This window comes from Elaeis guineensis, chromosome 1, assembly GCF_000442705.2.
Source record: "Elaeis guineensis isolate ETL-2024a chromosome 1, EG11, whole genome shotgun sequence".
Taxonomy (NCBI): Eukaryota; Viridiplantae; Streptophyta; class Magnoliopsida; order Arecales; family Arecaceae; genus Elaeis; species Elaeis guineensis.
The window spans coordinates 112556957-112563815 of record NC_025993.2 but is presented as its reverse complement, the minus strand read 5'-3'; the positions used below and the strand labels follow the sequence as shown (position 1 = coordinate 112563815).

The window sequence follows — 6859 nt, the reverse complement described above, 5'->3', positions numbered from 1 at the left end:
GGAACAAAAAAAAAGAGAGAGAATCTTATCTTATCAGAATAAGAATTTACGGATAACAATTTTCCTAAAATAAAACAAAAGCCAACAAAATTACTCAAGGAAGAGCAGTAACATTGCCATCAATAGTTCACTTAAGATAATGCTCTTGGATAACAAAGATATTCCAATAACAAATTACCACAAAGGCGCCATGTTATGTCATTTTAGCTGAACTTATGGTTGAGGAAAGGCAATATATGCACCACATCCATGATTATTTTAATCTGATTATCATCTTTTCATAATGAATCACATCATGTACTTGCCCTCCACCTAGAATCAGGAAGTAGATTTTGAGTGTTGGCGTGCCCCATAGCACAAATTTAGCAACTTTTGAATTTTGCATATACTGATATTTAAATGGGTTAATGAAGTGTAAATAGTACACAGTGGCTCCAAGGTAAGCAAGAACTAGAAAAGTTTATCCTACTTAGGTCAGCTATGAATTATTCTTCACCATTTGCATCCTCCGCGACTTGCACTGCATGCTTTGATACGCTTAAAAATGCTGATTCTTTTGTTGTGTATTCCTCCCGCAGTAACACTGCAAGAGTCCTTGCTGCTACAATTATTATATATTTTTTGGTTTCTCTATCGTAATCCTTTCATGCAACTACTCTTCTAAGCTAGATTCCTAGGTTCTTTTTTTTTTTTTTCCACAAGAAATTCTGCACTCATACCAAACCTCAAAACTTTATAAAAGACTTCCCTTTATCCGAAGGAAAGCATCCTGGAAAGATGGGTGTGATGACCATATGAGATTTCCTTCCAAAGCATACCAAGGATCTACTTTAAGTTCATACCTTTTTTTATTAATTATGGATGAGGTTACTAGACATATTCACAATGATATTTTTTAATCCATGCTTTTTACTGATAACATAGTTTTAGCGGATAAAACTAAAATTAGAGTGAATTGTTGGTTGAAATTATGGAGAAGTACATTAAAATCTAAGGATTTGAGATTAAATAGGAACAAGATAAAATGTATAGAATATAATTTTAGTAAAATTAGAAATAAAGGCGAAGATAAAATTAATAAAAATTAAGGATCATGAAGGTCCAATGAGTGATCATTTTCGATACTTGGATTCAATTATTCATAAGGAACTAGGGATTTAGGAGGATATTATGATGCATATAATTAAAGTAGGATGGATAATATGGAGAAGTGTAATTAGAATATTATATGATCATAGGATATCAAGTTAAAGAGATTAGCAATACTTTATGGTATATAATATTGTGAATTAGAAAATGATATATGTATTAAATGAGTGTAGCTGGAATAAGAATGATGAGATAGGTTTATGGAAATATAAAAAGAAAATGTTGAATAAAAATGAAGTTATTTATAAAAAATAGAAATAAAATCAATTGAGAAGAAATAGAGAGAAGGAGAACTTCGGTAGCTCAAATACATACAAATAGATGGAGGAATGCACTATCACTAAGGAATGATTTAATATATGTAGCAAAAAAAAAAAGGATAGAGGTAGGTCAAAAATTGTTTGATATTATTATATATTTCAAAAAATATGGCTCTTAAACAAAATAGAATGGAGAAAAATTATTCATGTAGTTAACTCCAACTAATTTTAAAATAAGGCTTAGTTAAATTAGATTGACTTGAGTTGAATATGAGATTTGAATTTAGTAATCATAAAATTTTCATCATAATATTTTTTTTCCCCAAGGGCAATCTAGACAAAACTTAGTAGTAGAACAAAAGAAATATTACAGCATAGATTTTTGGACTAACCACAAGTCGATGTACAGTGGGTGGTTGAATATTGAATTATCGAAATAGGTTTGAAGAGTATTTTGTGCCTACGTACAGGCCGTAAATATTTTAATTTAGAATTTTTTTTTTTAATGGATTTGAAATCTTTGAACCATGTTTTCTAATTTGTTGATATTTTTGGTTTGCATTTACATTCATAATTTGTAATTCCATCTTTTTGATTAATCAAATTTGTTTAAATTAAGAAAAATTATTTTTATGTATTTATAAATTTTATAGAAGATTCAATTAAATGAGATAATTTTATCGATTATAATTTTTTTATTGAGTAATATGGTGATTATCTGTCACAACTAATTGCAAATTCGTTGTAATTTTTTTTTTTTTACAAAAATAATATTTTTTTTATCATTGAACGGAAATGACTTGCTCTGCCGTGTTAGTGTATCAATCCATCACTGGTCTAGCATCAATATATATATATAAGTTAAATTCATAATTTATGCATCTGTTGAGAGAAAGTAAATGAGAGAAGAAGGAGAAGATAAAATCTCTATATTTTTCATTAATTACTTTCCAAATATGTAAATCATAATATATAGTCTAATTATGTATCCAATAAGAGAAATGTCAACCAGATTTGGACTAATATATGTTATGTGTAATAAAAAAAATGTCAAACAGATTTGAATTAATATATTTAATATCACGTTAACACTCTTTTTTTCAAACTTAAGATGGTACTATAGAAACAATCTTGAGTTTGAAAATTAGGTCTCGGATAAGATGGTTATTTTCTCTTCAATTTTTTCAAGGATCATAAAATGCTCCTGTTTGAACCAGCCGGTCCAATTTCCCCGGTTTTGTGCAGTAAAAAGTTGAATCGCACCCACTGTAGAATTAAGTATGATAGGATCCATCACTGCTAATATATATGGTTTCATAGGGAGTAGCCTTGAGTTAGCAATTGGAAATTGTTTGCTTCTGAAATTGGAAGGCTGGGTTACTTCTTAGATCGTGGCTACCAAAGCCTGCCAAAAGTGAAACAGAATTAAAAATGTAAAGTAGTTTTGGGGTCTCTACCGAGGGAAATATGATAATTTGGGCAGCCACCATAATTTAGGGTTTTGGCTCATTTTATTGGTTTGGAGACCCGGGGCTAGCAAGTAAATATGCCCTAATTACTTTATGAGCTCTGATTTAAGCATGGAAGCGCATGGAAAAATGGCAAGCAAATGGCAGTACGGAAGCTCAGTTTTCCAAGAAGAGGAAGGAATCCAAGTACCAACTCGCCTTTCTATTTCCAACTAAACATCCCCCACAGCCCCTATCAGAAAAAAAAAAAATCCCCCATAGCTCTTTATTTTATTAACTTTTATATCCCATTTCTTCATACTTAATCCCATGCTGAGAGAGAGAGAGAGAGAGAGTGTGGATATGTGTGTTTGTAAAATAGATACATATAGAGATGGGCTTGGTTAGAGTGCCCCACTGGTCCCAATATGGGTTGGGCTCTGTAATTGATATCCTTTGGCACATCTATGGTGTTTCATTTGCTGCAAGTGCAAAATGTAGATCTAACTCCAAGTTCAAAAAGGCAGTCCAGATGCTTCAAGTGGACCTACAACCCAAACAAATCAGCAAGGAGAGTGTGGACACTTCATTGAAGTTGTACCTTGGTGTGCGACCACTACAGAAAAAAAGGATTATTGTTGACTCTAAATTACAACGGAAAATAAAACGTGAGAAAATTAGTTTTCCATGCTTGCATCGCCGACTCTTCTTTGATGCTACGTGAAACGTCTTTTGAGCATCGGCAAATGACTTAAAAGCATCGATAATATCAATTCAAATTCAATTGTTCCTATAGTGAACTATAGATCTTGAAATGATGGCTCCATTCAACTTGAGCTGCTATCTAATGAGATTTCCTATTTTTATAATTATGAAATTATCGCATAAGATGTGAATCTCTCTTTTAGATTACTATAAATGGGATGTTAGCATCCAAGGTTGATTTGGTCACCAGGGGGGGGGGCGCAAATCATAAGTGATCAGCCTTAGGTCTAATGACTTCCTTTTCGTAGAAGGAGCAAAGACAATGTTAATTCTCACACAAAGACAAGGCAATAAAAAAAATGGAGACTTTTGACTTGTAGTGGGATCTAGAGAAGGGGTGACAGGTGGATGAGGGGGGGGGGGATGGAAAGGTGGCCAGGGGAGAGGAACCTTAAACATCAAAGAGCCTTGCGTTTTTCAAAGAAAAGAAAAGAAAAGAAAAGAACATGTGGCCCGCCACCCTCCTCATTTGCATGGGGGGAGTGTACTGGACGGAAGGAAGAATGCAGTGTATCCACCCCAAATATCTCAAAACCACTGCTTCCCCACCTTCCCAGAATCCATAGATATCACTCGCAGCAGACGCAGACGCAAGCCATCCTCACCAAACAACAGACAAAAAAAAAGGGAAAAGGTGGCAGCCCACCTCAACATCGAAGGTATTGCGTTTTGCCTTTCGGACATCCCTCGGTTCACACTTTCCCATCAAACACAATCACTGCCACCGCCCTCTCTCTTCTCTCCATCCAGCCCATTGTTTTTTCTTGGTTGGTTTCTCCTTTTTTTTTTTTTTTTGGGTTTTGGTTTTGCTCTCTTACGGGGGAAAAAATAAAGAGCATGGGAGATCACATGCGGTGATCTCACTTGTCATTCTATTTTAATGTTCTTGATCTTGGTTTTTTAAAGGGTAGATTCAGTCTAGGAGGGTTGGAATGCCAAAGAGTTAATTCCAGAAGTGGCAAGAAAGAGGACAGGTATTCTTTTGCTTTGTCTCTCGATGGTTCTTTCTTGATTTGTTGTTGTGGACTTGGTTGATCGGTCTGTGCTTGTTTCAATCATCAATAGATTTCTTAATGCAAGGTTCTTTTTTTTCTTCATAGTGAAAACATTACTTAGAGCACATTTTGATCCTGTTATAGATGTTTTGGATGAGGATTCTGTATCCCTCTGATCATTAAATGAACTTTCAGAATCAAGATTTCTTTCCTCTTATTCTTCTTCTTCTTCCTTTTCTTTTTTTGATGCTGTGAGTATATTTTCATCTGGTGGTCAAGTTGGAAATCTCCCATCATCATGAAAAGGTAAAAACAAGGGGGAAAAATCTTGCATGCTAAAGCTGTATTGTGTGATCTGGGTGATGATTTCTTATAAGCCTGTTGGTTCAAGTTGTGGAAGTTTCTTTCTTCGTTGTTACTATTAGTTCCTTTTCTTTTCCCATATTTTTGGACCTGATTTTTTTTTTTTTTTTGGTTTTTTGGGGGGGGGGGGCGCTGAAAATTGTATGTTAAATATGTTGGATTGATGTGGATTCTCATTCCAAATTTTCATTTTAACAGATAGTTTGATTTAGATCTTATACTTTGATCTGGTACTACACGTTCCAAAATTTTCATTTTATCAGGCAGTTTGATTTAGATCTTATACTATCTTCGATGATTTAATGATGGATTGACTGCAATTTTGGCTGAAATTAACAGCAGTGGAAGGCCAATGTACTCCAAGAACTTGTGAATCTGGTCACTGCTTTTGGAAATCATAACATCCAATATTCCTTCAAAACTATTTGGCATCCAGAAGTTTTTCTGCATCAATATCTCAACTCCTGTGCTTACTGTGAGTCAGACATAAGCTCCACCGTAGCTGCATCAATACGTCAGGCCAGATTTTGGCCATCCAGTTCCCATTTTAGTGCTTTCTTATATCTTAACAACTCACATTGGTGATCTGGGATGTGTATCTTTAGCCTGTGAAGTGGATAAGAGGAACTTGAAATTGATGAGAAATTTTGCTTCCAGTCAGCTGCATCATATCATTTAAGTGGAGAAAAAGAAGGCTATCAATATTCTAACTAGCAACCAGTGGTTTCCGACGCAAGATCCCAGTGGACCTGTGTGTTTTCTGTGGGGATTGATAAACCTGGACTCTGGAACTTAAATGCATTTTGAAATATTGAACACAGACTCCAGATTGCCAAAGGTTAACTCAAGGGCTTGTTGGATTTGTATGATGGAAGGCAGAGCAAGGAGAGATAGATTCGCAAGGGAATCGAGCAACAACAACAAAAGGCCTCAACAACATGGGCAGGACCATAGAGCCTACACTTCGAGCTATTTCAGCATGGAATCATTTCTGGTACTTATCTGCCTTACTGCATCCTTACTCATTCTTCCACTAATTCTGCCTCCATTGCCTCCGCCGCCTTTCTTGCTATTACTGCTTCCTATATGCATACTTGTTGTGTTAATGGTCTTGGCTTTAATGCCTTCGGATGTCCGGAACATTGCCTCCCCTTACTTGTAAAGAAGCTTCTTCTTGTATAAAGGTGAGCGAGTGAAAATGTCTTTTTAATTTTGAATGATAAGAACAATGGTTACAAAATGTTTCAGGCATTCAGTTAATTTGCCTACTAAAATGGTAGTGATCATATTCGGACCGAACTAAACGACTTGGAGCATCAAACATGGTTAAGCTGCTTTACATGATAGTACTTTTGAACTTTGATTAACTTTCAAATCTCAGTGTGGTGAATTCAGAGCATTTCTTAATGACAAACTGCTGATTCCATGCTAAAACTTGTGTGTGCTGCTAATTATAAAATATTTGCATTTCCATAGCCAACTATTGCTGGTTTGACCAAGAAAGTAAAACCTAAGAAGCTTAAGGTTGTCTATGCTTTAATCACACAATGGCCTGAAAATTTTGTTAGAGATAACTGTACACTTAGAAACATCCATCTGTAGTCTCTCTCTCTCTCTCTCTCTTTTTTTGTTGGGGGGCCGGGGGTTGGGGGGGGGGGGGGGGGGGGGTGTGGGGCTACATAAGGGGGGTCATAAGCCCCAAAAAACAAAGAACAAGGGCTTAATTACAAACAAAAAAAAGATACTCCAGCACTATCAGCCAGTACCGGCGTTTTTATTGTGCTGGAAGGGATGTAGTAGAATAAGAAATCATTGTTTGAAGGAGTCTGGCTAAGTTATCCATGGGCTGGTTCGCTTCTCGAAAAATATGAGACACCTT

General features: G+C 35.5%; 1 long non-coding RNA gene across 1 annotated transcript; it reads left to right on the top strand.

Moving 5' to 3' along the window:
• Nucleotides 1–4287: 4287 nt before the first annotated feature.
• Nucleotides 4288–6347, top strand: LOC105038585 (uncharacterized). The gene is made up of 2 exons (XR_830754.4): nucleotides 4288–4596; nucleotides 5320–6347. It is a non-coding gene; the product is annotated as an uncharacterized lncRNA (long non-coding RNA).
• The last annotated feature ends 512 nt before the right edge of the window (nucleotides 6348–6859 follow it).